This window comes from Macaca thibetana, chromosome 16 (genome assembly GCF_024542745.1).
Source record: "Macaca thibetana thibetana isolate TM-01 chromosome 16, ASM2454274v1, whole genome shotgun sequence".
NCBI classification, from domain to species: Eukaryota; Metazoa; Chordata; class Mammalia; order Primates; family Cercopithecidae; genus Macaca; species Macaca thibetana.
In genome coordinates, this window is record NC_065593.1 from 31,352,201 (window position 1) to 31,377,007 (window position 24,807).

At 44.1% G+C, this 24,807-nt stretch overlaps 3 protein-coding genes and 1 non-coding gene across 5 annotated transcripts in view; 1 reads left to right on the top strand and 3 right to left on the bottom strand.

Moving 5' to 3' along the window:
* The window catches only part of LOC126939306 (TBC1 domain family member 3G-like), a 574,604-nt gene that overhangs the window by 517,493 nt on the left and 32,304 nt on the right, over window positions 1–24,807 (bottom strand). The window lies entirely within an intron of this gene.
* Window positions 1–24,807, top strand: part of LOC126939304 (TBC1 domain family member 3G-like) — a 292,702-nt gene that overhangs the window by 179,668 nt on the left and 88,227 nt on the right. The gene's annotated exons all lie outside the window — the stretch shown is intronic.
* Window positions 1–24,807, bottom strand: part of LOC126939317 (TBC1 domain family member 3B-like) — a 203,332-nt gene that overhangs the window by 146,221 nt on the left and 32,304 nt on the right. The gene's annotated exons all lie outside the window — the stretch shown is intronic.
* On the bottom strand, window positions 18,994–19,100 carry LOC126939986 (U6 spliceosomal RNA). The gene has a single exon (XR_007720520.1). It is a non-coding gene; the product is annotated as a U6 spliceosomal RNA (small nuclear RNA).

Consider the following 24,807-nt stretch of genomic DNA (forward strand, 5'->3'; position numbering starts at 1 on the left):
TATCCCCTGCCTTCAGCCCTGACGGATCAAATCCAACTCTTAGGGAATGGTGGCCACATGCTGGGCCAGCTCCAGGCTCTGAGGATCTGAGAGTGAGTGATGCAGAGCCAGGCCTTGCCCTCGGGGAACTCTCCAGCGTACACCTCCCTCTACCCTCCCAGCGCCCTGCAAAGCAGGCGTCAATGTCATTGTTAATGCACAGAGGAGGAACCTGACTGTTAGGCAGGTTCATGGGTTTTCCAGGGTCGCACGGCTTCTGGGAGACGGATGTGACCCTGAGGACAGGGCACAGGCCAGTGTAATGCCAGGTTGGAATGAGCTGTGATCTGTGCCATGTAGAGGCCTAGGCCAAGGTGGGAGTGACTGATGACCAGCTCAGCCAGGTCGCTGAAAACACTCTTGGGTCCTCCCCTGCTGGCTCCCAGGAGTCTGGAACTGCCAGGAGAGTGGTGGCAGGTCCCCCATCCTCAGCTGGGTGGGCCCGGATAGAATAACAAGGCGAGGGCACATTTCCCCGGCCATTGCCTTCAGGCGCGGCTGTGACCTGCTCATTCCAATTTTGTGGAAATATTTCCACACACACAGAATTGCACGTAGCATTGGACGTGGTGAGACGCGTTTGGACATGGGATAGGCAGTATTTTGGAGGCAGAGCCTCCAGGACTCGCTGATGGGTTAGCTGCAGGGCTTGAGCGGGGAAGGAGAATTGAGAATGATGTGTTCAAATCAGTCCATTCACTTCCTCTGTGCCACGCCTGTGCTGGGCACTGGCAGAGACAGATGAGCACAGGAGCCCCGGCTCGGGGGAGGTGTGGGAGGAAGCCCAGAGTGTCTACTGGGAGCTGAAGGCTTGTGTCCACCTCAGCGCCATCCAGGTTCTCTGCATGGATGAGTATAAGCTGAGCTGCCTGGAGGAGGAGCAGCTGCTGTTGGTGGTTTTAGGGCCCAGGAGGACCCAGGAAAAGGTCTGGGAGATGCAGGACTTCCTACGGACGGAGGGTTTTAGGGCCCAGGAGGACCCAGGAAAAGGTCTGGGAGATGCAGGACGTCCTACGGATGGCGTTTGAAACTCAGTGCTCCGGTCACTCCAGGTCACTCAGGTCTTTTGCCGGCCTCTGCCATAATTATTGCCATAGGAGAGTGCCACCTTTCCTATGACGTATCTTATGTGTTTCTGTGAATGGCCTACTTGTTCGTATTTACAAATTCATGTTTAAAGGAAACTTCTATCACTCTCACAAATGGAAAGCCAGCAAAATATAAATTCAATGAAAACAAAATGGAATCAATGAATTTTAGCTAGATACTATTCCTTGACCAAGGCCTGCTGGAGGTGGTACAACCGGGGTTTGAATTGAGATGTGCCAAGCTTCTGAGTTTCTCCTCTTTCTCCCACACCAGGGCTCCTGAGTACTGCATTACTGACATCAGGGGCCAGACAGTTCTTGGTGACGGGGCTGTCCTGCGCCTGGCAGGATGTTTAGCAGCTTCTCTGGCCTCCACCCACTGGAAGCCAAGGGAATTCAGAAGGGGCTCCTCCTTCTCCCATTTAGTCCTCAGGACAATATAGGACATAAATGTTGAGTCTTTTATTTTATAAATGAACAAAATGAGTCTCAGAAAGGTTTAAGTGAGTTACCTAAGAACACACAGACAGCAAGAGGTAGAACTAGAAAGTGAACACAGGAGTCCACGTGGGACAACAACAAAGTTCAGGTTCCAGCTTCCTTTGAGTCTCTCATTCCAACAATTCCCATTGTCTAGATACGAGCTGAAGTACAGGAAACCTGGGGCTGAACTCTCCTCCCATCAGGCCTAGGAGCCCAGACCAGAACCCCAGCCTACGGTCTCCCAGTCATCAGGCCACTGGAGTGAGCTGGCATCCACACTAGCCTGGTTTCCCAAAGCTACAGGGATGCCAATAGCACTGCGGATGAACAAAATGAAGGGCATTTGCTTCTCCTGCAGGCTGTCGGGATTGAACACAGATTCCTTTTCTTGCTCTCTTCTCCTGCAGCACCAAACAGAGTGGTCCACCCCCCTCCCGGTGTCCCAAGGCTTTGTTGTGAGTTCTCTTTAATTTCTCCCAGTCTCGCAGCGCACCCTACCCTCATCTCCCTGGCAACCTTTCTGCTGTATCCTCTCAACACCGAATCACAAGAACTCTTGGGAAGCCCCTTAACAAGCTGCATTCCAAATTGTTATTCCCCCATGTCCTCAGCCGGTGCCCAGACCCTACTTGCTCTCCAAGGGTGACTTAATTTCCTGCCGAATATGGTTTCATCATCTGTAAATTGGGGATAATTAAAGTCTTGATCCTGATATTTGACTCTCAAAGCAGAAGTAGCAAGCTCAGCCAAGTCACTTCAACAAGAGGAGACGTTCCTTCTGAACCGAAAGGGCACTGGTCACTAGGGCCACTCCTGTTTCCCTCAGGCCTCTCCAGCACACCCTTGGCTCAGCCACAGAAGAGACTCGGGCTGTGCTTCTGTGCTGTCAGGATAACATAGGTACCTAGTCCTCGACCCTGCGACTTTAACAGCTTCCTCCTGTGGCTCAGTTCTACAGCTTCAGTGACACAAGGTGGCTTTTGCTCAAAATAGCCTTTGACAGGTTAAATTACTCCTCTACCACTCTAAGTCTGCATAGAACAGTTCTAAATAAGAGATGTTTATTCCTCTGATCCCGAGGAAGGGAAGAAAAGGCAATGACATGAACCCTGTGTTGAACTTCAGCCTCTGGAAAACCCTGGTGTTGGCTGCTGCCAGTGCAACCTGGGATAGCGTCACAAACATCAAGCGATGCCAGGAGGCCCTGCTTCATTCAGGGAGCAGGGAGTCGGGATAGGCTGCATACCCGTTCTTATTCACTAGAGACACTTCCTCTTTATCTATTTCTGGGTGAGAACCAGCACCATTTCCCTGGTGACGGGGGCCCCAGCTAGGAACCATACAGGGTAGGATGCTACCCTACCCTAGACATCCAGCAGGGAAAATGCGATTTTGCAGATGCAGGAGTGGTTAGAGTTTGAAATGTTCACGCTGGACTACAACACCACGTGGGTTCTCAACTGTTTATGAGTTTCTGCGCTCAGGCACATAAGGCCCCAGCAAAAGCAACCTGAGGGTGGACCTGAAACGGCATGGCTATGTGTGTCTGCTGGGGAATCATAGAGAAGGTTTCTGTTCAACATGGACCTCAGGGCCAAGTGAGCCTGGCTCCAATCCCAGCACCGCCACTCACCAGCCTTGACTGTCAGCAAATCACTTTGTTCTCCGAGTTCCAGCTCCCTTGTTTCTCTAATGGGAATTGGATATCTCACTATAACCCTGCTTTTGTGCAACTGGCACACATGAGTTGATTGCTAAGTGTGAAAATCCCTTTTCTCCTTCTGTTTCCCTGCTGATCAACAGATGTGGCCAAAAGCTGACATTAGCCAAAAGTTAAATTTTTGCAAAAATTTAATATAAATTTATATTAAATATAGAAATAGGAACAAAAGGGCTAAATCTGCCTATGTTACAGGATCTTGGCTGATGCTAAGAGCTCAAAGACCTGGGTCAATTACATAGTCTCTTTCTCTGCCAAGCCGATTAAACAGTCTCTAAAATAAAGGCTATGGGTCTTGGGTTCTCCCAGAACTTTGAGAAATAAAGAGGGGGCCTCTGTGCTGGGTTGTGTGAATTGCACCTCTCACCTGACAGTGGCTTGTGGTGTCCCTGGAGTCTAAAAGCTACATGATGCTCCCTGGGAAGTGGCTGCTTTCTGACTGGTATGCTTGGATCTGTGCCATGGACACTCACTGGTGGCCCAGAAATCTGTACTTATTTGAGGCTGATCCAACTTTAAAAACTAATGTGTCCACTGTACCACTGTTCTCCTCTTCACTGAGCTTTCCTTTCTCAGTTTCATGCTGAAACCCCAAGAATCACAAATATTACCTTTCTACAAAATGCACCATGATGTCACCCCAAAGTCTTCCGGCCTCACCAGCCTATAGGAAGGAATGAAATTACATCTGAAATACAGCATGAACTGCCACTCCCTGAATGTAATATGACTGTAGTATTCCACAACTGTAACACCGCCATTCTTTCAGAAAAAATTCATAGTTGTTCCATGGTGGGCAAATCTATGCAAACCTACCCCCAAAATACAATGAATCTGAGCGGCGGAAGAAAGCGGCTGACAAATCCTACCTCTTAGAAAGTGGCTGGGTGTGGTGGCTCATGCCTGTAATCCCAGCACTTTGGGAGGCCGAGGTGGGCAGATCACCTGAGCTTGGGAGTTCGAGACCAGCCTGACCAACATGGAGAAATGCCGTCTCTACTAAAAATACAAAAAATTAACACATGCTTGTGGTCCCAGCTACTCGGGAGGCTGAGGCAGGAGAATCGTTTGAACCCGGGAAGCGGAGGTTGCAGTGAGCCCAGATTGCACCATTGCACTCCAGCTTGGGCAACAAGAGAAAAACTCCGTCTGAAAAAAACAAAACAAAATAAACAAACAACAAAAACATAAAGTAATATTTAATAGGAACTTACAAACAGAAGCCATGTCAGTGTCTGGTGGTGGAGAGATGAGATGGTAAATCCCCGCACCCTTACCCTGCAGACCCAGGCCTGATATCCCACAGGTAGAGAGTATACATGATTCAGAAGTGATGTGTAGGACAATTAAAGTATGACAACAGCAAAGCTGTTTTGACCTAAGGGCAGGATTTACAGTAAGTATGTGATCTTACACACGGAATACTAGACAAACTGGAAATCTTAATGGTCTTCCCAGAGCAGAGGTTAATCTGAAGTCAACATGGCAGATTAGCATCCAACGTGGAGTTGCTTTGGCCTCCACACAGCGACTTCAAGAAATTAAGAATCCCCAAAAGTAGCCACTGTCTTTAGGAGTACAGTGGAGGGCGGCGGCAGTGGTGGTCGTGGTGGTGCTGGTAGAAGAAAGAGGTTAGACTGACTTGTCAAAGTGATGCAACTAATGAGAATTTACAATGTCTTAATCAGCTGCTGCAACAAAAGTCAATTCTCCCAAACCTCAGTGACTTGAAATAACAATCGTTCCCATGAATCTGTCAGTCAGCTAGGGGATCAGAAGCGGGTCAGCTGATCTGTCGGTCAGCTAGGGGGTCAGAAATCCAAGTCTTACTGGTTTAACTGGTTATTCTTTACTGGTTATGCCTCTCTGTGTGAAATCCAAAACCGGTGTATGTGAACAGCAAGCAGCTTTTCTCCAAGTGGTGATTCCGGGACCAGGCTCCTTCCATCTTGTAGTCTTCACCAGCTTCAACGCGTGGCTTCCAAGACAGCTTGCTTATGTGCTTCATGCCAGCAATAGGAAGGAGAGAGTGGAAGGCTGTGCATGGGCAGCAGGGGAGTTCGGGGTCTCACCCTGGAAGTGGAGTGCATCACTTCTGCTTATATTCCATTAGCTAGAACTCAATTGCATGGCCGTAGCAAACCAACGGCAAAGAAAGCTAGGAAATGTAAGCTACTGTGTCCTCAGAAAGTAGAAATGAGTCTGCTAAACAGCCAGCCAGCCTCTGCCACTCATATAGAGGCTTGCCTCCCCAGCTGCGGCTAAAGTGAAAAAGACTGACCAGTTGTTTATCAAACTTAGCGGTCAAGCATTCCATGGAGTCATCCTCGTAACGAGAATGTTCTTCTGAACATTCAGAGCCTGCGGAGCAGCCCAGCTGGTATTTGGAGCAGCTTTTGCAAAAGGAGAAATAAAAACTTAGATATAAAAGATGGATCAACGTTTCTGAGAACCTATAATACAAGAAGACTTAAATATTTTTCAAGTTGGAAGGAGGAGGTAAAATGTGATTATAATCAAATACGGGATTCTCCTACATCTGAACAGCCAGGAGGCTTCTTACCCTAGGAAGTCTCTACTTGTTAACATTTCAGATAGTGTGATTGAATGAGGAATTCTAGATAGTTCTGTGAAGATTGGGAGAAGAAGAAAACAGGATGCCAGTCCTTGTTCCTAGGTCAAGACCTGAGCCCTGTACAATTTTTTTTTTTTTTTTTATATGGAGTCTCACTCTGTCGCCCAGGCTGGAATGCAATGGCAGGATCTAGGGTCACTGAAAGCGCCGCCTCCCAGGTTCACGCCATTCTCCTGCCTCAGCCTCCCGAGTAGCTAAGACTACAGGCGCCTACCACAACGCCCGGTTAATTTTTTGTATTTTTTAATAGAGATGGGGTTTCACTGTGTTAGCCACGATGGTCTCGATCTCCTGACCTTGTGATCCACCCGCCTCGGGCTCCCAAAGTGCTAGGATTACAGGCATGAGCCACCGCGTCCAGCCGAGCCCTGTAATATTAATATTTACATCTAAAATCAGGTAAACGGCAGTGTGTAAGGAAAAGTAATAAATAGTGTCATGTGAAGGAGAGAAGTTGGGATTTGAAATCGAAAGAGTTGGGGAACTAAGTTCTATAAACCTGGGCAAACTATTGTCTCTTCATGTGTGAAATGAAGATAACTTCTGATAATGTTTTTGATCTTTAAAGGGGGTGGAGATAGGAGATGTGGGGGAGGGGGATAAAATCTGGCACAGAGACGTATCCAGTATATGCCAGTTCCTTTCTCCCTGTCCCGTTTCTCTGTCATTCAAGGTGGCCACCATCTTTAGCTGTCTTTATTATTAGGCAGAAGAAGCTGTTTCCCTTGGCTTAGAAAGTTTGTTTGAAAATACTTAATGCTAAACACAGGTCTATAGAATCCATAAAGGTCAGCTTCCTACTGGGACTTAAGCTTCCAAATACCTGTGTCATGAGCCAGGACGCACATGCTGGGAGGGAAGACGTAAATCTCAGCCCATCTCTGCCCATCTGTGTTGTCATCAGAGGTTAAAAACTTCCCACAGCAACATGATGCTGGGGTTAAATAACGTGGTAAATAGCTCAGATTCTTTTTTTTTTTTTTTTGAGACGGACGTGTCCTCGGTCACACAGCTGCTAAGTAGGAGTCAGGATCTGAGTCCAGGTGATCTGGTCCTGAGCTTAGATTCTTAGGCTGACTCGCTACACTCTCTAGGTCTGGTACAAGCTGAAGAGGTGTAGGTGGAAGGACGCATGCTTATTGTGGGGTCCAGCTGTCTCCTGCAGGCCCCTCCCAGCAACCCAGGCCTTGGTCTCATGCTCTAGTTTCAGAACATGGGGAGCAGCGGAGCTGATATTTGGAAGAGCTGAGTACTCACAAGCCATCGCTGATAATGACCCTCTTGTGTTGTAAAGGCTCTCACTGGCAGCAGGAGCCCTTTGGGTGGCGACTGTCCTCTGTAGACAATCGTGATGCTCTTTGTCACCTTGTGAGGAAATTATTTAAGATAGTGATTTTATTGCCCCTCCCCTGGCTAATGACTCTTGAGGCAGAATTGGTCACATACGAAGCTTCCTGATCTCCATACGGGAATCATGAGCCCACATAGAGCTATGGAAGTGACAGTAATACTAGCTTCGGCCTTGGAGTCTCTTCATGGTTCAGTTTACAATATCCAGCAGAATAAAATAGGGACAGGTTCTGAGTTTTCTTTATCTGGAAATATTTCCTTAATGAAATGATACAGTTTGCATGAGCTGTCTGTAGGTGCCCCGCTCTAGGGAATAGAAAGACACGCATCCCCTTTCACAGAAATCCACAAGAATAGTAGCTGCCAGTGTTGAGGGCTCTGTGCCAGGGGTATGTATGTGTACATATATTATAATTTAGTCTGTCCAACATTGAAGTAGGAATTATAGTCCCCACTTTACAGAAAAGAGAAGTGAGGCTCAGAAAGGGAAGTTAATTTTCCCAAGGTCACACAGCGCAAGTAGTGGAGCCAGATGCAAACCAGACCTGTCACACTCCGGGGTCCTCACTCTCAGCCACTGTGCTATACTTGGATCAGGCTTCTTTTCACAAGCTCGAAATGGCTTTAGCAAACAGCCAGAAATAAGGGCCACATGCTGTTCCTCAACTCACTGAAATCCAAAGTAACAGTTTTGGGTGGATGGCACCTACTTTTAATCTGATTGAGCACTCAGAAGCCTCTAGAGTGAGTTGCTTTGCTCAAAGCAGTTACTCTACGCTAATGAAATCGTGACTATGAGTGCCACACTCGATAAAGCAGAATTCTCTGACCTCAAAACGGTCATTTATCTGTACCCAGAGATGAGTCCAAATTATTTTCTCAGAATTTGGATGTAGCCTGACAGTCATGTGTACTAGTTTAGACCACTGTCTTTGGAGTTTGATTGTGGTTCTGCATTTAACTATTACTTCAGGCTACTAAAACTCTCCGTGGCTTAGTCTCCTCAACTGTAACATGGCAATAATAATGTCCATCTGTACTGGAAGCCATGTGAGTGTCTTCCTAATTACAACGGCTCTCTGAATTCTCCTCATCCTCCCAAAACACACATTATTGAGGACAATAAGTGCCCATGATTGAGCGCTGAGGACGAAAGATCAGTAAGACCCCATGCTAGCCATCAAGATACAGGAGAGAAATGTCAAATCATCACAATAATTAATTACAATAGAGTCTGATAAGCCCTATGACAAGATAAGTACCAAGAGAATGTTACTCTCCTGGGGTGGAGGTTGAGGAAAGTTTTGGAGGTGACATTTAAGCTGGGTCTTGTTAGATAAGAAGGATTTGCAGAAAAGGTCACTTGTTTGCCCAAAGGACCTCTAACTAGTAGCGTTTCAGGAACTGTGATACATGAAGTAGAACAGAGGGGGTGTCTCCCTGTAGACCCAGAATTAGGAACCAGAAGTGAAACATCAAGTACTCTACTTTCTAAAGTGAAGTCAACTTTATCTCAGAGATGGCAATAGCCATCTCTGTCCTTCCTGCTGAGAGGGCGGGCCACCAAAGCTTACGTGAAAGCAGCTGTGGAAACAGTCCCAGTCCATAGGCTTGGCTCCCTGGCCTTAGTTTACCCAGTGATAATGACACCGCCAGTATATCCCCCTCAATGCAGTGGCCACAGTCAGAAAGTGGGTTCAGCTGTGCGCAGTGGCTCACACCTGTAATCCCAGCAGTTTAAGAGGCCAAGGCGGGTGGATCACCTGAGGTCAGGAGCTCGAGAACAGCTTGGCCAACATGGTGAAACTCTGTCTCTACTAAAATTGCAAAACAAATTAGTCGGGCATGGTGGCACACGCCTGTAATCTCAGTCACTCGGGAGGCTGAGGCACAGGATTACAGCCACTGACATGCCCAGCTAAGTTTTGTATTTTCAGTAGAGATGGGGTTTCGCCATGTTGGCCAGGCTAGTCTTGAACTCCTGACCTCAAGTGATCCACGCACCTCGGCCTCCCAAAGTGCTGGGATTATAGGCCTGGGCCACTGCATCCGGCCATCTCTGAATTTTTAAGAAGTAATTAATATCCTCAATATCTTTTAAAAATACAATGGTACAAAAATAAGGGAAAACGTTTAAAGATTATTTTGTTCTTTACAATTCTCTTGCTCTTTTTTGATTAGTTTGGGAATTAAATTTTTGGGGAGAGCTCCAAAATGATGAAATTTGAAAATAAGCTCTATTAGGTGCACTATTAAGTAGAAAGAATCTCTCAAGTTTTCTCCTAGGCTATTTGAAATTATTTTATTTGGGAATTTTTTCTTCCTAATCCTGCCTCATAAGACAAAGTACTAAGAGGTACAAAGGACAGTGATGTAATGGCTCTGTTTCCCTAACACTGATTTATTTTCATTTGAAAGAAGTTGGTCACTTTTCAGAAAAGTAATTATAAAGTTATTTTTACCTTTGGTTAATTTGATTTCTTAAATAGCACTTTCTTTGACAGAAATTTACAGTGTAAAGACAATACGTAACTGCTTCAGTCAGATGAAAATCCAATAATTAGCTTATGTTGAAACTAGATGTTGATTTATTACAGGATTATACACGTGGATTCCATAAAACCAAAGCAAACTTTATGGCAATACGGGAAAGGCAGAATCTCATGGGATCAGTATGAAAAGATATTGAGTAAGTTACCTTTTATATTATTTTGCAGATTATTTATTCAGATTTAGCTTTAGGATATGTCGATGGTTAATTGCAAATTGAGTGGCAGAACCATGGTTGAGATTTCAGGGTTTCCAATTCCCATTTCACTGTCTTTGAACATCACTGCTACAGCGTCATCCTAATCTACTTTTCCGTTTTTATCTCATGCTTCCTCTTATTTTACCATTGGCTCCTGGACTTCCCTGTCTTAGTTCAAAGTGTAGCTTAGATGGTATCTTCATGGTTTTTTGATTTCTTACCACCCACCCTAAGAACTATAACATTATTTTTATGATCCTCTGCAGATGTGCTAAAGAAAATAAAATTTTTAAAATTATAGCATTATCAGTTACTGAAGCTCTCCATGTTTGTCTTCCTGTTTATCCACTATCTCTGTCCCTCCCTTGTCCCAACAATTGTATATTACATTTGTATGTATTACAACAATAATACATAGAAACTCATAGCCTTAATGTTACATTATTTAAGGACTCCCAACGTTTTTGAGCTGATCTCAATCTATCATTTTAAATATTTTTTAAGGTGAGGTCATTTGGCCTCTCCTTTAATGATCTATTCTAGCATTTGATACACAATTTTGGAAATTATTTCACAACTGAACACCACTGACAATGTTAAGTCCCGTGGGCATCTCATTGAAGCTGAAGACTTTCCAGTCTGGAGCCATCGAATGATACCTGTCATCATGTCACTGGTGATAAATTATGTGATAAGTTTCATAAACTGTGATATACACGATTATCAACTATACATTATGTGTACTCTCAGAAACACTTTCCTAGAGATCCTTTATTTTGTTGTGACAGTTTCAACAGTAAGACAGTTGTCAGGCCGGGCGCGGTGGCTCAAGCCTGTAATCCCAGCACTTTGGGAGGCCGAGACGGGCGGATCACGAGGTCAGGAGATCGAGACCATCCTGGCTAACACGGTGAAACCCCGTCTCTACTAAAAAAAAAATACAAAAAACTAGCCGGGCGAGGTGGCGGGCGCCTGTAGTCCCAGCTACTCGGGAGGCTGAGGCAGGAGAATGGCGTAAACCCGGGAGGTGGGGCTTGCGGTGAGCTGAGATCCGGCCACTGTACTCCAGACTGGGCGACACAGCGAGACTCCGTCTCAAAAAAAAAAAAAAAAAAAAAAAGACAGTTGTCAGATTTCTAGTCCTTCAGGACATGTAAGCCTTTTGTTTAATTTCCGTTCAGTGCATTTACATACACATTTTGAGGAATACAGTGAGAACCTGTGTAGGGGATGCCTTTAATGTATAGACACTGAGCACCCCCACACACAATGTGTGGGAATCACTAGAATGCAACCCACTGTAATCACTTGGTTTTTGAAAAATGGGCAGAAAAGATATGTTCATCCATTCCTTCAACTAGCTCCTGAGGAGCAACCCTGAGTTAGTCACAGTAGCAGGTAGAAATGAAAAGACCAACGTGGCCCTGCGGGAGTTTATAATCCAGGTGCTGGAGGAAAGTAAGGCAGGTACTCAAGTTAGTATGATCCAAGGCAGAATATGATTAGTGAGATGTGATATAGTAGAGATACGTGACGTGTGTGTGTGTGTGTGTGTGTGTGTGTGTGTGTGTGCATGGATGTATATAGTAACTTACACAGTATTTTTTCATGTTTTTTTTTTTGGCTCCATAATGATCTTTTGGTTAAGATAGAAATAATCAGTCTCATTTTACAAATGTAGACATTGACACACTTGTCTAAGCTATGAAATGATGGAATATAGATTTAAATCCACGTCATCAGTCTCCCGAGTCCAGTGTGTTCTTGGTTATATCATTCTGCCTTCCTCGGTGGTGTTTTCTCCTGTGCTTTGCACGGTAGCCCTGCGTCTCAGCCAGTATTTCCATTTTAACAGCATGACTCTCTTTTGTCTTACTGTAGTATTTGTACATTAACTTGAATTTTAAAAATTTGGAGCCAGGCATGGTGGTTCACACTTGTAATCCTAGTACTCTGGGAGGCCGAGGTGAGCAGATTGCTTGATCTCAGGAGTTCGAGACCAGACTGGGGAACATGGCGAAACCCCATCTCTACCAAAAATACAAAAATTAGCTGGGCATGGTGGCGTGCTCCTGTACTCCCAGCTACTTGTGGGCCTGAGGCAGGAGGATCACTTGAACCTGGGAGGTTGAGAAGGCTGCAGTGAGCTGAGACTGTGCCACTGCACTCCAGCCTAAGTGACAAAGAGACCTTGTCTCAAAAAAAAAAAACAAAAAAAAAAAAAAAAAACTGTTGGCTTCCTTAGGTTTCCGTTGGTGGACCTCATATATTACTGTTATGGAAAACATTCCATTTCAACGGCTTTCCCTCCCCATATGCTACATACTAAATCAGTGCTACGGTTTACTTCCACTTGGAGAAAATGAAGATAGCAGAGAAGGAAAGGAAAGTAAAAGTAAGATATTTTGTTAGTTTGTTTGTTTCTGAATGTTGAGTTATTTTTGTGAAAAACATAGTAAACTGTTAGGCCTAAAATAGAGAGGCATTAGTATTTATCTGTTTATACTAGATATCATTTTTGGGGGTGAAAGGGAAAGGATTATGCACTTTTGTTGTTCATTCAAAACTATGAAGATGCTCAATGTATCTACTTTCTTTTTTTTTTTTTTTTTTGAGACGGAGTGTCGCTCTGTCACCCAGGCTAGAGTGCAATGGCACAATCTTGGCTCACTGCAAGCTCCGCCTCCCAGGTTAACCCCATTCTCCTGCCTCAGCCTCCCGAGTAGCTGGACTACAGGCGCCCGCCACCACGCCTGACTCATTTTTTGTATTTTTAGTAGAGACGGGGTTTCACCGTGTTAGCCAGGGTGATCTCGATCTCCTGACCTCGCGATCCGCCCGCCTCAGCCTCCCAAAGTGCTGGGATTACAGGCCTGAGCCACCCGCGCCCGGCATCCAGTGACTTTTAAGTGGGTAAAAATAACCCTTACTTTATGGAATGTTGCAAAGATTAGAGAGGATGTATGTAAAACGTTTACCTGTTCCAGTGCTTGATATGTAGTAGACGAATTCTAACATTACACTGAGCCATTTTGCCCACTGTGGATTTAGAATAGAAAAGTATATTCATACATTAGAATTGTGCACCTGGAGCTAAGTGACTCTAGCCCTGTGGAAACCTTCAATGCCAAAATGGCATGTAGGACTAGATAGATGAATGTCACCTGACCCTGACTGTCTATTAAAACTCACTGTATTGGGCCGAGGACATCGCTTGGTGGATGAGTAAGCCTCACCCATCCGGACAGCAGCATTTATACTTCAACTTTGCTTTTATCTTCATATTTGCTGCTTGTTGTTATTTATGTGGTAAGTAGCATGAATGATTCACATACACACATACCTATTCTTTGTCTTGTGAAATATTACACCAAGGAGAAAACACCATTGTGAAGTTAGTGATGGTAAAGTAGCCCCAGACACAGAGCTCTTCAGTGGAAACATGGGAAGTTTATGGAAGAAGCTCTGTGTCGCAGTGATAGCCGTAAACTTTGGAATATGCAAGATCTTGACGTGTATCTCTCACCTATACCAGGGATTTCTGTACAGTAGAGAATTGCATTTTGAGCTTATGAGAACTGGTAGCATTGGATTACTTCACTTTATCACTCCATTCATGGGGTATTTTCAGATTTCATGTCAAAGCTCCATTTGGCTCAGATGGAACAATTGTCTGCCATGTTGAAATAGATGGCAATGCAAATTAATATTACCCTGAAACAAGACTTTATTTTCTTTTTATTTTTAAAATTTTTAAAAATTATACTTTAAGTTCTGGGATACATGTGCAGAACATGCAGGTTTGTTACACAAGTATACATGTGCCATGGTGGTTTGCTGCATCTATCAACCTGACATCTAGGTTTTAAGCCCCGCATGCATTAAGTATTTGTCCTAATGCTATCCCTCCCCTTGCCCGCCGTCCCCTGACAGGCCCTGGTGTGTGATATTCCCTCCCTGTGTCCATGTATTCTCATTGTTCAACTCCCACTCATGAGTGAGAACATGCGGTGTTTGGTTTTCTGTTCCTGTGTTAGTTTGCCGAGATGATGGTTTCCAGCTTCATCCATGTCCCCGAAAATGAGATGAACTCATTCCTTTTTATGGCTGCCTAGTATTCCATGGTGTACATGTGCCACATTTTCTTTATCCAGTCTATCCTTCATGGGCATTTGGGTTGGTTCCAAGTTTTGCTGTTGTAAATAGTGCTGCAATAAACATATGTGTACATGTGTCTTTATAGTAGAATGATTCACAATCCTTTGGGTATATACCCAGTAATGGGATTGCTGGGTCAAATGGTATTTCTGGTTCTAAAAGTCTTAAAATATCCTCTAAAGCAGATTTCAAAATACAACATCCATGAGTCCGCAGGAGACCTGCTCACAGACGGCATCTGTAATTTACAGGAAGATGACGCTGACACTGGCTTAACCATGCACTTAGCACACCACAGTTACAGTGAAAATCCAGTTTTCTGCCAAAAGTGGGAAATAAATGAAGCCGTAAGTGTTTGCTTTAGGAGACTTTGTTTGATTCTTGTAAATAGAAAATGGTTTTATTACATGTAAAATAAGATTTAAAGTGGTCACTGTGAGGAATCGCCACATTGTCTTCCACAATGATTGAACTCATTTACACTCCCGCCAACGGTGTAAAAGCGTGCCTGTATCTCCACATCCTTTCCAGCATCTGTTGTTTCCTGACTTTTTAATGATCGCCATTCTAACTGGCATGAGATGGTATCTCCTTGTGGTTTTGATTTGCATTTCTCTAATAAGCAGTGATGATGAGCTTTTTTTCATGTTTGTTGACCACGTAAATATCTTCTTTTGAGAAGTGTCTGTTCATCTCTTTCACTCTCTTTTTGATGGGTTTTTCTTTCTTGTAAATTTGTTTAAATTATTTGAGGATTCTGGATATTAGACGTTTGTCAGACGGATAGATTGCAAACATTTTCTTCCATTCTGTACTTTGCCTGTACACTCTGATGATAGTTTTTTTGCTGTGCAGAAGCTCTTTAGTTTAAGTGTTTATTTTAATATTTGTGTAATAATGTCCAGTTTTATCAAGCAGAATGATCTACATAGGAGCTTTTATGCAGAACTCATTGTTCTTCACTGAGAGCTTGTTAGTCCCGTAGTAAAGTCAAATCCATCTTCAGTTGCTACGTGCCTTTGTTACACAGTTAAACTTGAGCTGGAGATGCTCTGCCGTAGGGAGGAATTTTCACTCCCCAGACGTGTTTGTGTAATATAATGTATTTTTCCCCTTTCCCCTGTGGAAACTTTGTGGAGGATTATTTCAGTGTTAACCCTGATGGATATTTTAGTAATGGAACAAGTGTCTGTCACTCCTTTATTCATTTATTTATCAAGCACTTAATGGGTGCCTTCTGGGTGCCAGACACTGCACTAGACTCTGGGGAGTCAAAGGTGAATCACACTGAGTCTCTACCCCCTGGGAATTCATTCTGGTGAGAGAAATTGTAAACAAACCATTACGATCCTATGGGATATTTTTTAAAGTATGAAATGAGATAATGTGTGTGAAAAACTTTGTAAACTTTACACATTTAAGAATTTTTCTCCAGTGCATAGCATGATGCCTGACATATTTTAACTGCTCTTTATACCCTTGAATGAACTGGTGAAGAGCCAAGAGTTATGAGAGTATAATACTAGAGTGGAGACGATTCGTTCTGCCTGATGGACAGGTGGGATGCGGAGGCTTCTAAGAATATCACTTTTGAACCGGACTTGGAAATACAAGTTGTTTATTTTAAGAATGGAGAAAAGAGGCCGGGCGCGGTAGCTCAAGCCTGTAATCCCAGCACTTTGGGAGGCCGAGACGGGCGGATCACGAGGTCAGGAGTTCGAGACCATCCTGGCTAACACGGTGAAACCCCATCTCTACTAAAAAATACAAAAAACTAGCCAGACGAGGTGGCGGGCGCCTGTAGTCCCGGCTACTCGGGAGGCTGAGGCAGGAGAATGGCGTAAAAACCCGGGAGGCAGAGCTTGCAGTGAGCTGAGATCCGGCCACTGCACTCCAGCCTGGGCGACACAGCGAGACTCCGTCTCAAAAAAAAAAAAAAAAAAAAAAAAAAAAAAAAGAATGGAGAAAAGAGATTCTGGGGGGGCAGCTGTCAGTCGTTAAAGTGCCTTGATTTAGATGAACCACATATCTACAGGCTTATACAGTTTACAGGACGCTTTTGTTTACCGTATCTCTTTTGAGCCTTATGACAGGTGCATGAGGTGAGTTCATACAACCAAGAGAAGCCTTGACCAGACCTGGGTTCTAGGGTGTAAGAGACAGCATCTGGCCAGTTTATTCTGTACAGTTTCACGGATGTTATGATCACTAATATTATTGTATTTCCATTTCTGAAAGCATGGTTTTCTGAGTTACAAGTATATGAAAGACAAATGTATACATGTAATAAAATGTATAGTTTTGTTTTTTGTTTTTTTTCTTCTTTTTTTTTTTGGAAACAGAGTCTTACTCAGTCCCAGGCTGAGTGCAGTGGTGCGATCTTGGCGCACTGCAATCTGTGCCTCTGAGGCTCAAGTATTTTCCTGCCTCGGCCTCCCAAGGAGCTGGGATTACAGGTACCTGCCACCATGGCTGCCTAATTTTTGTATTTTTAGTAGAGAGGGGGTTTCACCATGTTGGCCAGGCTGGCTTCGAACTCCTGACCTCGTGATCTGCCTGCCTCAACCTCCCAAAGTGATGGGATTTTAGACACGAGCCACCACACCCAGTCATAGTTTTTTTTTTTTTTATTTGTGTAAAGCAGGTTAGCTTGTATTGATACATGAGGAGGTTTTTTCCAGAGGTTTCAGAAACAAGCTAGAAAATACTTCCATAATATTTCCTAGATTCTTTATGATTCAAGCAGTGTTTCAGGATTTTCAGTCCATTTAAAGCATTTATATAATGAACACTAAGTAGAAACTATGAGCTCTACATTCTCTTGTAAGCTTTCTTTTTCTGTTATAGTTGAGCAACTTTGTTGACGTTTTTATTTTTATTTTATTATTATTATTTTCTTGAGACGGAGTCTCCCTCTGTCACCAGGCTGGAGTGCAGTGGTGTGATCTCAGCTTACTGCAAGCTCCACCCGGGTTCCTGCCATTCTCCTGCCTCAGCCTCCTGAGTAGCTGGGACTACAGGCACCCGCCACTACGCCCAGCTAGTTTTTTTTTGTAGTTTTAGTAGAGATGGAGTTTCACAGTGTTAGCCAGGATGGTCCTTGATGACCTGACCTCGTGATCCATCCGCCTCGACCTCTGAAAGTGCTGGGATTACAGGTGTGACCACCATGTCTGGCCCAGTTGTAGCTCTTATGTTTAGATCTTCGATCCATTTTGAGTCAATTTTTGTGTGTGTGTGGTGTAAGATAAGTGTCTACCTACATTCTTTTGCATGTAGATAATCCAGTTTTCCCAGCATTATTTGTTGAAAAGACTCTTTCCCACGGAATGATCCTGGCACTTTGTTGCAAATCACTTCCCCATATAAGGGAGAGTTTATTTCTGAACTCTCTATTCTCTTTCAGTGCTCTGTTTTTATGCCAGTACAACACTGTTTTTTATTTTATTTATTTATCTTTTTGAGGTGAAGTTTCACTCTTGTTGCCCAGGCTGGAGTGTAGTGGCCTGATCTTTGCTCACTGCAACCTCTGCCTCCTGGGTTCAAGCGATTCTCCTTCCTCAGACTCCCGAGTAGCTAAGATTACAGGCATGCACCACCACGCCCAGCTGATTTGGTATTTTTGCTACAGATGGGGTTTCTCCATGTTGGTCAGGCTGGTCTTGAACTCCCAACCTCAGGTTCCTGGTGCTTCCTATTGCACCATCTTCCCAGAATCCTCTTCCTTCCTCTTGTGCTTTTATAGCCACACCTGCTTTCCTCCTGCTGCCAGACTTAGTCATGACCACTAATGTATTCTTCATTTTGGTAATTTTGTTATCTCAAGGATGTTATATAAATGGGATGATAGAAGTTGTAATTTTCTGGAGGCCAGGTGCGTGGCTCACGCCTGTAATCCCAGCACGTTGGGAGGCTGAGGCGGGTGGGTCACCTGAGGTCAGGAGTTCGAAACCATCCTGGCCAACATGGTGAAACTCTGTTTCTACTGAAAATACAAAAATTAGCCAGCTGTGGTGGTGCTCACCTGAAATCCCAGCTGCTTGGGAGGCTGAGACATGAGAATTGCTTGAATCCAGGAGGCAGAGGTTGCAGTGAGCTGAGATTGTGCCTCTGCACTCCACCCTGGGTGGCAGAGTGAGACTCAGTCTAAAAACAAAACAAAACAACATGTAACTTTCTGGGATTGAGTTTTTTACACTAGGTTTAATTCCCGGAGATTCCTCCAGGTTGTTGCTTAATGTTTGTTACAGTTATACTGCATTTTGTTTAATTACTTATTTGCTGAAAGATAATCTCAGTTATTTCCACTTGTAGGTTATTGTGAATAAAACTGTTATAAACATTACACAGGTTTTCATGTGAACATAAGTCTTCATTTAGTAATTTTGATAGGTGGGTAGTGATCTCTCATTGTGTATTATTATTATTATTATTTTTGAGACAGGGTCTTGCTCTGTTACCTAGGCTTTGAAGGGCAGTGTTGTGATCATGGCTTATTGCCACCTTAACCCTCTGAGTAGCTGGGACTATGGGTGTGTGCCACTACACCCAGCCAGTGTTTTTTAAAATACGTTTCTGAGGAGATGGGGTCTTGCTATGTTGCTCAGGCCGGTTTAGAACTTCTGAGCTCAAGCCATGCTCCAGACTGGTCTCCTAAAGTGCTGGGATTACAGGCCACTACACATGCCTCATTGTGTTTTTAATATGTATTTACTTAGTGGCTAATGATATTGACCATCTTTTCAGGTGCTTATTTGGTATCTTTTTTTAAAAAAACATGGAACACTTTAAGAATTTTCATGTCATCACTTTTCAGGGAGCATGCTAATCTTCTCTGTATTGATTCAATTTTGGTATATGTGCTGCTGAGACAAGCAAACTAGTACCTTTATATATCCTCTGTTCATCACTTTTGGCTATTTTCTTTTTCTTTTTTTGATACAGAGTCTCCCTGTCTCTACTAAAAAAAATTACAAAAATTAGCCGGGCATGGTGGCACATGCCTGTAGTCTCAGCTACTTGGGAAGCTGAGGCGGGAGAATTGCTTGAACCCAGGAAGCAGAGGTTGCAGTGAGCTGAGATCGCACCACTGTACTCCAGCCTGAGCGACAGAGTGAGACTGTCTGAAGAAAAAAAAAAAAGTATTCTACTCTTGGTGGGTGCAATGTTCTGTTAATATCCGTGGATGCAGTTAGTTCATGGGGTTGAATTAAATATTCTTGCTGTGAATATATGTGTAGTTTTAACAGTTGTTACAGGGAAATATTGAAGTCTCTCTAGTGGATTTATGCATTTCTCCATTCTGTTCCTTATGTGAAAGGTTTTCTTTCACATATTTTGTAGTCTTGTTTTTTGGTGCATACACATTCAGGAATGTTATGTCCTTTTGGTGGATTGACCCTTCTCTCAATAAATAATTTCCTTCTTAGTCTCTAGTACTTTTTCTTTGTTCTGAAGTATACTGTTTCTGATATTGTCATCTAGCATTTCTTTAATTAATGTTTGCATCATATACGTTTTTAATTTTTTCTTTGCTTTCAACCTGCTTAGATTGTTATATTCGAAGTAAATTTCTTGTACACAAAATAGTGTTAGGTTATGTTTTCTTTTTTTTTTTTTTTTTTTTTTGAGATGGAATCTTGCACTGTCACCTGGGCTGGAGTGCAATGGCATCATCTTGGTTCACTGCAACCTCTGCCTCCCAGGTTTAAGTGATTCTCCTGCCTCAGCCTCCTGAGTAGCTGGGATTACAGGTGCCCGCCACCATACCTGGTTTTTTAAATATTTTTAGTAGAGATGGGGTTTCACTACGTTGACCAAGCTGGTCTCGAACACTTGACCTTGTGATCTGCCTTCCTCAGCCTCCCAAAGTGCTGAGATTACAGGTGTGAGCCACCGTGCCTGGCCTTTTTTTTTTTTGAGACATGGTCTTGCTCTGTCACCCAGGCTGGACTGTAGTGGCACAATTGCGGTTTACTGCAGCCTGGACCTCCTGGGCTCAAACATTTCCCCCACCTCAGCCTCCCAAGTAATTGGGACCACACATGTGCACCATCACACCTGACTTATTTTTTTTATTATTTGTAGGGATGAGGTCTTGTTATGTTGCCCAGCCTGGTCTCGAACTCCTGGGCTCAAGAGACCCTCCTGTCATGGCCTCTCCCAAAGTGCTGGCATTACAGGCATGAGCCACCATGCTTGGCTTTAGGTTAGTTTTTAAAATCCAGTTTGTCAATCTTTGTCTTTTTTTTTTTGAGACGGAGTGTCGCTCTGTCACTCAGGGTGGAGTCCAGTGGTATGATCTTGGCTCACTGCAACCTCCACCTAGTGGGTTCAAATGATTCTCCTGCCTCAGCCTCCAGAGTAGCTATTGCAGGTGCCTACCACCACACCTGGATAAATTTTGTTTTTGTATTTTTTAGTAGAGACAGATTTGCACCATGTTGGCCAGGCTGGTCTCGAACCCCGAACCTCAAATGATCTGCTCTCCTCGGCCTCCCAAAGTGCTGGGATTACGGTCATGAACCACTGCACCTGGCCAGTTTTTGTCTTTTATTTGCTGTATTTAGGTGTTTAGGTCATTTATGTAGTTACAGATGTTGTCAGAGTCCCTTTTTTATTTTTTGGAACAAAGTCTTACTCTTGCCTAGGCTGGAGGGTAGTGGCTCAATCTTGGCCTACTGCAACCTCTGCCTCCCGGGTTCAAGCAGTTCTTATGCTTCAGTCTCCCTAGTAGCTGGGATTACAGGCATGTGCCACCACGCCCAGCTACTTTTTATATTTTTAGCAGAGATGGGGTTTCACTATGTTGGCCAGGCTGGTCTTGAATTCCCGGCCTTAGATAATTCACCCACCATGGCCTCCCAAAGTGCTAGAATTACAGGCCTTAGCCACCATGCCTCGTTTAAGTTTTTGTTTTTTCATTGTTCTTTTTCCTGCTTTCTTTTGGGTTACTTGAACATTTTTGGAATTCCATTTTTCTTGTTGTATTTTTTTTTCTACCCCAATTCACTATGCCAAAACCATTTTTCTTTATTGTGTTTTATATCTGTTTATTTTAGTTCGTTGATATTGTTTGGATATTTGTTCCACTGAAATTTTTTTCTTCTTTTTTGAGACAAAGTTTTGCTCTTGTTGCCCAGGCTGAAGTGCAATGGCGCGATCTTGGCTCATCGCAACCTCTGCCTCCCAGGTTCAAGCGATTCTCCTGCCTCAGCCTCCTAAGTAGCTGGGATTACAGGCATGCGCCACCACACCGGCTAATTTTAGTAGAGACGGAGTTTGTCCATGTTGGTCAGGCTGTTCTCGAAAACTCCTGACCTGAGGTAATTCACCCACCTTGGCCTCCCAAAGTGATGGGATTACAGGCATGAGCCACCGTGTCTGGCCGAAACATTTTTTTGGGGAGGCCAAGATGGGTTAGTCACCTGGGGTCAGGGTTTGAAGCCAGCCTGGCCAACATGGCAAAAGCCCGTCTCTACTAAAAACACAAAAATTAGCCAGACATGATGGCGGCACCTGTAATCCCTGCTACTCAGGAGGCTGTGGCAGGAGAATGGCTTGAACTTGGGAGATGAGCTGAGATAATGCCAGTGCACTCCAGCTTGGGCACAGAGCGAGACTCCATCTCAAAAAAAAACAAAAAACAACCACGAACAAACAAAAAAAGGTTTTTTTCAGTTAATTCTGATGTATCTGTGAGATATTAGAAATAAGATATATCAATGTTTGCATTTGTTTTTTGCCTTTTTCCATTCAATTTGAAATCTTCCCAATTCTTGGTGTCTTTTTGGTATCACAAATAACTTTTGATTGAAACCTGCGCATTTTTGTGTTGTCATGAGACTATGCATCTTAAACAACTGTTTTAACTAGTGTTCTCTTACACTGATCTAACAGGGGTAGAGTGTTGGTGCCACCTTTTTAAGCCAGGTTGGGGATAAAGTTCAGGTTCTCTACCTTGTTTATGTTGACATTTGAGGTAAACTCCCTTTTAGTTCCCTTTTTTTTTTTTTTTTTTTGAGACGGAGTCTCCCTCTGTCACCCAGCCTGGAGTTCAGTGGCGGGATCTCGGCTCACTGCAAGATTCCGCCTCCTGGGTTCACGCCATTCTCCTGCCTCAGCCTCTGGGGTAGCTGGGACTACAGGCGCCCGCCGCCACGCCCAGCTAATTTTTTTGTATTTTTCCTAGAGATGGGGTTTCACTGTGTTAGCCAGGATGGTCTCCATCTCCTGACCTCGTGATCCTCCCGCCGCGGCCTCCCAAAGTGCTGGGATTACAGGCGTGAGCCACCGTGGCCGGCCTCCCTTTCAGTTCTTTGCAGAGGTGGGAGTTGTGGCTCCCACCTGATCTCCGTGGTGGGTGTGGCCTCATTTGTTACTGTGTGTAGGTGAAAGTTCTGACTCTCTCCTAGGTCTTCTCTGCTACCGCTCCAGTGAGAACAGGGAGGGATGCCTTATTACTGGCAGATGGTGGTGAAGGCCAGGCTTCCCCACGTTTCTCCACTGACACGGTGGGGAGGGGATGCTCATTAACTAGCATTTGGAATGAAAGTTCCAGTGCCCTGCTTAATTTGCTCTGACACCACCTGGTGGGAATCTAGGGTTGTTTTCATGACAGTCTCATGAGGGTGGATATCTAGCGTTCCCCATGCGATCATTGCTGGTATGGGTGGGGCTAGGTTTTCTGTGGTGTTATGCTGGATTAGAGCAGTTCTTCTTCAAAAGTTTTCTTTCTGGTGAACATACCACTTTACTGGTAATTTGGTCCGGAGAGAGAAGGTTTTCGTTGGGGCTTCTTTTTTTTTTTTTTTTTTTTGGAGAAGTCAATCTCTTATCGCCCCGACTGGAGTGCAGCGGCGCGATCTCTGCTCACTGCAACCTCCGCCTCCCGAGTTCAAGCGGTTCTCGTGCCTCAGCCTCCGGGGTAGCTGGGATTACAGGCGCCGGCCAACACGACTGGCTAATTTTTATTTTTAGTGGAGACGGGATTTTGCCATGTTGGCCAGGCTGGTCTCCAACTCCTGACCTCAGGTGATCCACCCGCCTCGGCCTCCCGAAGTGCTGGGATTATAGGCCTGAGCCACCGCGCCCGGCCCTGTTGGGGATTGTTTTGGTCTGTGCCCATCTGTGTTCCTGATGTACTCACTTCTTGCATTTCAGGAGTAGGATACATTAGTCAAGAAGAATACCCAGGGAATTTACTGCTATACTGTGCCTTGTGTCTTGTGATCCTGAACTAATTTGCCTTCTCTCCACCTTTCAGAGAATATTCGTTTCATTTATAATATTCACTTTTTAAATTTGTACTTAGTGGGAGGAATAGGGAAAAGTATGTCCGTTCCATCCTCCCAGAAGTGTAAGTCTAACCTTTGATTTCATTGAGTGTGCCCTATTTTTCTGTTTGTTTCATTGACTTCTGCTCGATCTTTCTTTCTTTTGCTCTTCTAGTTTCTTAAGGAAAAGATGAAATCACTGATTTGTTTCTTTTCTAATATAGTCGTGTAATTGTATAAATTTCTCTCTCAATTACTGCTTTAACTGTCTTAAAAATACTTGATATTTTTGTCTTTTTTTTTTACCCGTTGGTTATTTTATTTAATTATTTATTTATTTATTTTATATTTTGAGACAGATTCTTGCTCTGTCGCTCAGGCTGGAGTGCAGCCGCTGCGATGTTGGCTCACTGCAAACGCCACCCTCCTGGGTTCAAGCAATTCTCTGCCTCAGCCTCCTGAGTAGCTACGGTTACAGGTGCCTGCTACCATGCCCGGCTAATTTCGTATTTTTAGTAGAGACGGAGTTTCCCCATCTTGGCCACACTGGTCTTGAACTCCTGACCTTGTGATCCACCTGCCTCGATCTCCCAAAGTGATGGAATTACAGGCGTGAACCACCGCTCCCGGTCCCCATTGGTTATTTTAAAAGTATGTTTTGATTCCAAATATCGGGATTGTCTATTGATTTTTTTTTTCTGTCACTGATTGCTAAATTAATAACACAGTGGTAAGAAAAAAACTCGTGATAAGACCTGAAACCTTTTAAATTTACCAAGAGTTGTTTTTCTGGTTCTAATATAGTATATCTTGGTAAGTGTTCCAAATGCACTTGAACAGAATTTTTATTCTGGTAGTTTGTGCAGAGTATTCTATAGTTAGGTCAGTTTGCTTAATGATGTTATTCAAGCTTCTGTATCCTTACTCATTCTCTGTCTACTGGTCCTATTATTATTATTATCATTCCTTTTGTTTGAACATGATGTCGCTCTGTCACCTAGGCTGGAGTGCAGTGACATGCACAATCATAGCTCACTGAGCCTCCACCCCCTGGGCTCAAGTGATCCTCCCACCTCAGCCTCCCCAGTAGCTGGGTCTACAGGCATATGCTACCACACCTAGCAAATTTTTTTTTTTTTTTTTTTTTTTTGAGATGGAATCTCGCTCTGTCGCCCAGGCTGGAGTGCAATGGCGCGATCTCTGCTCACTGCAACCTCCGCCTCCTGGGTTCAAGTGATTCTCCTACCTCAGCCTCCCGAGTAGCTAGGATTACTGTTGTACGCCACCACGCCCAGCTAATTTTTGTATTT